This window comes from Hemiscyllium ocellatum, chromosome 10 (genome assembly GCF_020745735.1).
Source record: "Hemiscyllium ocellatum isolate sHemOce1 chromosome 10, sHemOce1.pat.X.cur, whole genome shotgun sequence".
Classification (NCBI taxonomy): domain Eukaryota; kingdom Metazoa; phylum Chordata; class Chondrichthyes; order Orectolobiformes; family Hemiscylliidae; genus Hemiscyllium; species Hemiscyllium ocellatum.
The window spans coordinates 5,297,888-5,306,241 of record NC_083410.1 but is presented as its reverse complement, the minus strand read 5'-3'; positions in this window follow the sequence as shown (position 1 = coordinate 5,306,241).

Below are 8,354 nucleotides of genomic sequence, written 5' to 3'. Positions count from 1 at the left end.
ATTCCCAGTTTGGTGTATGTCAGATTGTTTTATGCTAAAGCATCCAAGTTTAATTTTCACCCCAATAGTTGCTGTTTCAATAATTGTTTACATAAATATCATAGAATCATTACAATGCAGGAGGAGGCCATTCAGCCCATCAAGTGTGCACCAACCTTCTGAAGAGCATCACACTGTCCATCCAATCCCTACATTTTCCCTGGCTAACCCATGTAGCCTGGACATTCCTGGACTGTGGGAGGAAATGGGAGTACCTGAAGGAAACCCACGCAGACACGGGGAGAATCTGCAAACTCCCCACAGACAGTCACCCAAGGCCAGTCCCTGGCGCCATGAGGTAGCAGTGCTAATCACTGAGCCCCTCATATAGCACTTGTAGTAAATGTCCCAAGCACAATCAGTCAAGGGTTGACACCGAGTTATAAAATGAGATATGAGCATCATCAACCAAAAGGTGAAGTGAAGAGTTGGGAGGGGGGTTTTCTCATGTCTCTTGCTCAGGCAGGAGTGATGGAAGTCAGATCTACACAGGAGGCCAGAGTAAAGAGGGGTGCAGAGATCTCGGGGGGTCGTGGACTGAAGGAGATTATGGAGATCGGGCAGGAAAAGGTCATGAAGGAATTTGGAAACAAGGATAGGAATCTAACAAGGATAGGGATCTAACGGTGAGCTGAGCCAGACTGAGGAGTGGCTGGAGGAGATGGTGAATGGGACTTGGAGCAGGTTCGGATACTGACAGCAGTGAATAAAAAACTGAAAAATCTGCAGTTCTGAGGAAGGGTCACCAGACCCAAAGCGTTAACTGTGATTTCTCTCCACAGACACTGCCAGACCTGGCGAGCTTTTCCTGCAATTTCTGATTTTGTTACTGATAGTGGTGTTCCAGATGAAAGATGGGTATCCATCCAGGTGAACATTGGAATAATAATCGCTGGAAAAGCTTAAATGTAGGTTTCAGCAGGAGATGGGATGAGGCAGGGAGGAGTTGGGTGTTGTAAGTTATACAAATACTCATGGAGATTTGGCTTGGGTCAAAGTAAATTAACATATTTACCAGGTAAATACAAATGTTTTATTATTTTGGTGTAGTTATTTGGTAGCTTTCTTGGATGTTTAATGGTTTGGTTAGAAGTGATTGAGATTGGCATTATTCTAGAAGATTGCAAATATGAGATACTACATGGCACAGTGATTTCCCAATTTATCGTCCTGGGCTGATCTTCACACCTGTAATCTGGGTATATCCTTGTTCTGATAATGGTCAGTTTTTGCCCTTTAATTACTGTTCTCACCAGCAATTCGTATTTATATAGCTCCTTTAACACAATAGAAAAAGTGCTTCACCAGAGAATTATAAGATGTGTGAGGGAATATTAACCCAGATGAACAAATGAGGATTAAGGATTGTTTTAAAGGAGGGAGGTAGGGTGGGGAGAGTGCCAGGGAAGGAATTCCAAGGTTTGGGGTCAGGATAAGTGAAGGAGGCAGGGTCACCAATGGTTGAGGAATTAAAATCAGAGAACGGAGGAGGCTGCAATTGGACGAGGCTGAGGGGGGACACTGGACTATTCCACTCCAGGAGCCATCGTAGCTGAAACGGATTCTGTTCTTGGCTCTGAGCGTAACTGTTGTGAGAGCAGACATATTCAAGGTTTATAAAATCATAAGGGGTATGGATAGGATGAATAGCCAAAGTCTTTATCCCAGGGTAGGAAGGTGAATTAGAGGGTGTAGATTTAAGGGGAGAGCTTTAATAGGGGCCTAAAGGGCAACATTTTCACACAGAGGATGGTACATGTGTGGAATGAGCTGCCAGAGGAATTGGTGGAGGCTGGTACAATTACAACATTTAAAAGGCATCTGGATGGGTATATGAATGGGAAGGAATTAGAGGGATGTGGGCCAAATGCTGGCAAATGGGACTAGATTAATTTAGGATATCTGGCCAGTATGGATGAGTTGGACCGAAGTCTGATACTTTGTTGTACAGCTCTATGGTCCCTATGGTCTAGCAGTATTTTTGGAGAGAAAACAGAATTAATGTTTTGAAACCAGATCTGAAGAAGGGTCACTGAACCTGAAACGTTAACTCTGTTTCCTTCCCACAGATACTGTCACACCTGGTGAGATCCTCCAGCAATTTCTGTTTTTGGATCAGATTTCCAACATTCACAGATCTTTGTTTTATTTTAGAATTGGGGGAGTTTAGTTATCTTTGGTGGTTGTGCATCTGAAGGAGGTTGTGAAGGTAGAGGGGGGAAGGTGTGGAGGGATTTGAACACTTTGAAAACAGACGTGTTGCTCGTGTAGATCAACCCACTTGACTTGGCGAGAGTGAAGGCACAGGCAGCTGGGCTTGAGATAATCAACTTTCAGAGAGTGAATTATCAGCCAAGAGGTGGGACTGTTGAGAGGTAACAAGGTCAGGGTTTCAGTAGCATATGGACTAAGCTCTACAAATCGGTAGAAGAACACTTTTGAAAGGCAGGTTGTGTACCTCCCCCCATCCCTCACCCCCAACCCCTCACTCCCCACCCCAACCTGTCCTATTGTTGAACTGAGACACACAGGCCTGAGTGCCAGAGTCTGGCATGTTAGGGGTGTCTAGTTTGGGATACGGCCAGGGCAGGGCAGAATCCAGCTCAGGACAGACTGACCCCTATCAGTTGAGCTGAAAGCCAAGGACAGAATCTGCTTCAGCTACGATGGCTCCTGGTGTTGAACAGCCCACTGACTTGACCCACACGTGAAAATGGTCACTTGGGAGCATTGGTGGAGGCTGCTGCCACCAAGATCATTGCCAACTAGATCAGCGCTTTCTGGAGATATGATTGGCCCCATTTTCTCCAGCAATTCAATCACAATTCACATCAGCAAATTACACTTTTATTGAATGCTCTGAACATTAATTATTTTTTATTCATTCACAGCATGAGAGAGTCGCTGGCCAGGCCAGCATTTATTGCCTATCCATAATTACCTAGAAGGCAGATAAGAGGCAACCACTTTGCTGTGGGTCTGGAGTCACTTGTAGGTCCAGACCAGGTAGGAATGGCAGTTTCTTTCCCTAAAGGACATCAGTGACCCAGATAGCTCCTGATTTCATGGTCATCTCTAGATTCAAACTTCCAGATATTTATAGAATTCGAACTCCACTGCCAGAGTGGGATTCAAACCCACATTCCCGCCCATTCCCTGCGTCTGTGGATTAACCATACAGTGATAATCCCACTAGTGCATCACCTCCCTAGGATCACATGCAAACTGGTGAGGCAGAGGCTGGAATCAAAGCACAAACGGAAGGAGTCAGTCACCATCATTTCACACACAACAATCCTGCAGCAACCCAACAGGCTCCAGGGTCAGGGACTTGATCAATAACCAGAAGCCTAGATCTGTGCTACGCTGAGTGACATTGTTATACAGACTGGGATATGGCAGGGTGGGTCTCAGTGGTGTCTGAGATCACTGGGGCTGGGGTGTCCATGAGCGGTCTGTCCAGACGCTGGTGTTGGTCTGGGTCTGACTGCTAGGTAACGGAAGGATCTGTTCAATGAAAGGGCATTGTTGAGATGGCGCAGTGGGTATACTGTGGGCAGAATGATCAGTGGTGCTGGGCTTGGCTGAGTTGGCAGCATTGTTACTCTGGGCAGCCTGGCAATATCTTGCCCACCATGTCCAAGGATGGGGAATGTTTGCAGAAAGGTCAGGCCCCACCGACGCAGTGCTGCCTCAGAGTGAACGCGCCAAGGGATGGGTGAACCTGGCATCAACTAGCCTGCCAGCCTGAAGGCTGGTTAATTCTCCACCACTTGGTGCACACTTGGGTGCACTGCTGGGATCTTACTGTGTAGATGGCAAGCTGGAGGAGGCCTCCTGGTAGCAAGCAGAGAATCGATCTGGTATCTCCTCTAAACCAACAGGGGTCGGGGGTGGAGGGGGAGCATGGTGAGAGCACGGGCAGGTGGAACCCTAGTCATGAATGAACAAAGCTTGAGGGGCCGAATAGCCTACTCCTTACAGTCTGGTTCATTCACCATTGGGGTTGAGATGTGGAGATATTCCGGAGGGCCAGTGAGCGACTAGGACAGTAAGATTCCACCTGCCAGGTCTGGAGATTGTGTTTCTGAGTCCCATTCCTGAGATTCCAGGTCCACAATCCAGATGACAATTCTTACGTAGTACTGAAGGCATGCTGCACTATCAGAGAAGTGTCTTTCAGAGGAACTATTAAACCAATCCCCCCCATCTGCCCTGGGAGGGGGTTTGTAAAAGCTCCTGTGATACATTTGGAAAGGAGCAGGGACTTCTGTCCGGGTCTCCTGGTCAATATTTACTCCTCAACCAGTCTTGCGACAAAGACAGATTACCTGCTGGTAATTACAGTGTTGTTTGTGGGACCTTGCTGTGTGTAAATTGGCTGTTGCGTTTCCAAAATCACAACAATAGCCCACACGTCACCCCGGACATTTGTCACCCTCAGGATGTCGAAGGTGCTTTCCTGGTCCAAGTCTGAATGTTTAAGAAAAGCTACTGTATTGTTATTGAGCAGCTGGAAGAGCATCTGCAGTTCCTGATAGAGTCTCTGCCACCCAGGATCCTCCAATCAATCATTTGTGGAGCACCAGCCCCTTTCGAGGTTCACTAGATTGGTTCCAGAGATGAAAGGCTTGTCTTTTGAGGAGAGTTTGAGCAGGTTAGGGCTGTACCCACTGTAATACTCGCTAAAAGTTAGCAGAATGAGAGGAGATCTAATTGAGGTATAGGAAATGTTAATGGGGATTGACAAAAATGGACATCGAGAGGATGTTTCTCCTTGTGGGTCTATCCAGCAGAGTCTTAGGAAAAGGTGGAGCGGATTAAAAACAGAGATGAGGAAAAATGTCCTTTTCCCAAAGCACTGTGTATCTGTGGAATTCACTACCTCAGAGTAAGGTGGGTGTAGGGACGTTGAGTAAATTTAAAAAGGAGACAGATAGATTTTTAATTAGTAAAAGGTTCAAGAGTTATGGAGAGTGAGCAGGAAAGGGGCTGAGGTCAAGTGTGATCATATTGAATTATAGATGCCCCACCGTGCCTAAAGAGGCCATTCGGCCCATCAAATCCACACCAACCCTCCAAAGAGCATCCCACCAGCCCCAGCCCCCCACCCCAATCTCTCTAACCCTACATTTTCCTAAGTTACACATCTTTGAATAATGGAGCAGGCTCTGAACTCCTCTAGTCAGGAGAGTGGGGCTGGAAAAGCACAGCAGGTCAGGCAGCATCTGAGGAGCAGGAGAATCGATGTTTCAGGCATAAGCCCTTCATCTTGGATCTGATCTCCAGCTTCTGCAGTCCTCACTTTCTCCCTCTGAGCTCCTGTATCCTGGTCCTTATCCCCTACACATTAAAGATCCTGTCAGCTGCAGTCCTGCCTGACCACGGATGATGTGACCCTGACATATTCTGAAAGCAATCTATCGACTTCCAATCCGAGTGAGTGATGAGTATTGACTCAGCCAATCTTCACGGAGATTGCTTATGGGTCATTTTGAGCCTTGGTGTTTGTCCCTGTTATTCTGATCAAGTTCCAGTCTGTGGCTGGGTCTATATTTCAGGTTTTTGATCCACTCTGGCAGATTGGGAATTAGAGTTTTACAAAGCTGGAAATGAGACCATGACCTTATGGCTTTGTTGTATTAGAATCCCTACAGTATGGAAGCAGACCATTTGGCCCATCAAGTCCACACTGACCCTCTGAAGAGCATTCCACCCCATCCCTGTAACCCCAGATTTCCCCATGGCAGATACCTACCCTGGACAATGCGGGGTAATTTCCCATTGGAAACCCAGCCTAAAATGCACACCTTTGGACTGTGGGAGGAAACCAGAGCACCTGGAGGAAACCTGAGCACACGCGGGGAGAATGTGCAAACTCCACACAGACAGTTGCCTGAGGCTGGTATCGAACCCAGGTCCCTAGTGCTGTGAGGCACCAGTGCTAACCACCAAGCCCTCGTGCTGCCTCACTAAAGTTAGTTCCTTCACAAGTGTCCTTTAGGGAATGAACCCCAGCCTCCTTCCCCAGCCTGGGTCTGTATGTAACTCCAGGCCCACAGCAATGTTGAGTCTGCAGTGACCAATGGAAGAGCAGTGAGTGTCCAGCTGGTTGATGATGTCACCTCCCCGGATGTGAGGTGTGTTTGAGGGAGGAGAGGTTAGGACAGCATCCTGTGGAGTGCAGATGGTCCGAACAGAATGCTGGAGGTGTGATGATGCATTATATAATTCACATGGCCTGAGGTCAGCAATCCTCAGCTGTTTGAAGAAAAGACAGGGCTCATCCCTCTGTGAGGAGGTGAGAAAAGCAGCAGAGGGTTGAGAACAGGGATGAGTGATTTATCAATCACACAGTGCCAACTCTGTCCTGGGCATGGATTAAGGCCAAGATTACTTTGAGATTCTATTTCTCTCTCAGAGCACTGTTGACTTCACAAGTCTGACTCATCAATGATACACCCGTCCTGGCATAGAGTCATCTTACATGCCGTGTCAACGTTTGTGAAGCAGAATATTCCAGAATACTACCCTGGGCATTCAGGGTTCAGGGAAATGCTGGGTGAATACCATCATACAGGCAGAGACAAGAGAATTTATCATTGGAAATAAGGAAATGACAGAGAAGCTCAGTCAATATCTCATGTCTGTCTTCAAGGAGGAAGACAGGTGCTCTGGTTTCCTCCCAAAGCAGTCAAGTCAAAACCTCCCCAAAATGGATGTTGTGAAACTTGAAAGGGTCAGAAAAGATTTACAAGGATGTTGACAGGGTTAGAGGGTTTGAGCTTTAGGGAGATGCTGAATAGGCTGAGGCTGTTTTTTCCTGGAGCGTTGGATGCTGAGGGGTGACCTTATTAGATTAGATTAGATTAGATTCCTTTTGGCCCAATCAGTCCACACTGATCCTCCAAACAGTAACCCACCCAGACCCATTTCCCTCTGACTAATGCACCTAACACTATGGACAATTTAGCATAGCCAATTCATCTGACTAAAATCATGAAGGACATGGATAGGATAAATAGCCAGAGTGTTTTTCGCTTGGCAGAGCAATGTAAAATTAGAGGATCATAGGTTTAGGGTGAGAGGGGAAAGATTTAAAAGGGACCTAAGGGGCAACTTTTTCACACAGAGGGTGGTACATGTATGGAATGAGCTGCCAGAGGATGTGGTGGAGGCTGGTACAATTGCAACATTGAAGAGGCATCCGGATGGGTATATGAATAGGAAGGGTTTGGAGGGATATAGGGTAAATGCTACAAATGAGATTAGGTTAGATTGGAATGTCTGGTGGGCACAGACAAAGGGTCTGCTCCTGTGCTGTGTACCTCTGTGAGCCTATAAAATAGCAGAAAACCAAAGGTTAGGCAGAATGGGGCATTGAGGGAAATTAGTGTGTGTCTTGGTGAGATTGTGGAAACATTGGTAATTGTCTTGCAAAATTCCATGGCTTCTGGAATGGGTCTTGTAGATTGGGGGCTTACAAATGTAACACCTACATTTTAGAAAGGAGGGAGAGAGAAAATGAGGAAACTACAGGGGGTTAACCTGCTGTCTATCGCAGAGAAATAACTGGAATCTGTTATTTAGAATGTGATAATTGCTTTCTTCCTGATCTGATTGGGCAGAATCAACAGGGACTTACTGAAGCACCATCTCATGTGACAAACATCTGCTGTGGTCATTAGTGGATATAGTTGGCAGCAGAAGTCATCAGTGGATGTCATTGATTTGAATTTTGAGAAGCCATTTGATAAGGTTCCATACAGGAGGTTGGAGCAGGGTGGGATTGGAGGAGCACACTGAAATGGATTGCAAATTGGTTAATAAACAATAAAAAGACAGTCGGAGTGAATGGGACACTCTGGTGTTGACAGGTTGTGACTCATGGGGCACCATAAGGACCGGAGTTCGGGCCCCACCTGTGAGACCTGGTTGGTAACAGGTGGCTGATTGGTTCGTGGTATTGTCATCAGCCAGACAACAATCATCTGATTGGCTTCTGGGTAGCTGAATAGCTTGTGGGTGTGAATGGCTTGAACAGAAGCCAAGGGACTGCTTAAAGGGCAAAGCGTGTGTCTTTCTATCCAGTTAGTACCCAATGTCTGAACTAAACCTGCGCATTTCTCTCACCAGTTGCTAGAAGCTGCTGCCTTTAATTCAGAGACTTTGCAGTTGGTAATACAATCTCTTCCCATCCTGTAAAGAAGTGGAGGGCAGGCAATTGGAGGTCTTGTGTACTTTAATACCACTTTTAACTTACAAATTGAATTCAGGAATAGCAGGCTTGGTTTCCACTCTGCCACCTCAGTGAA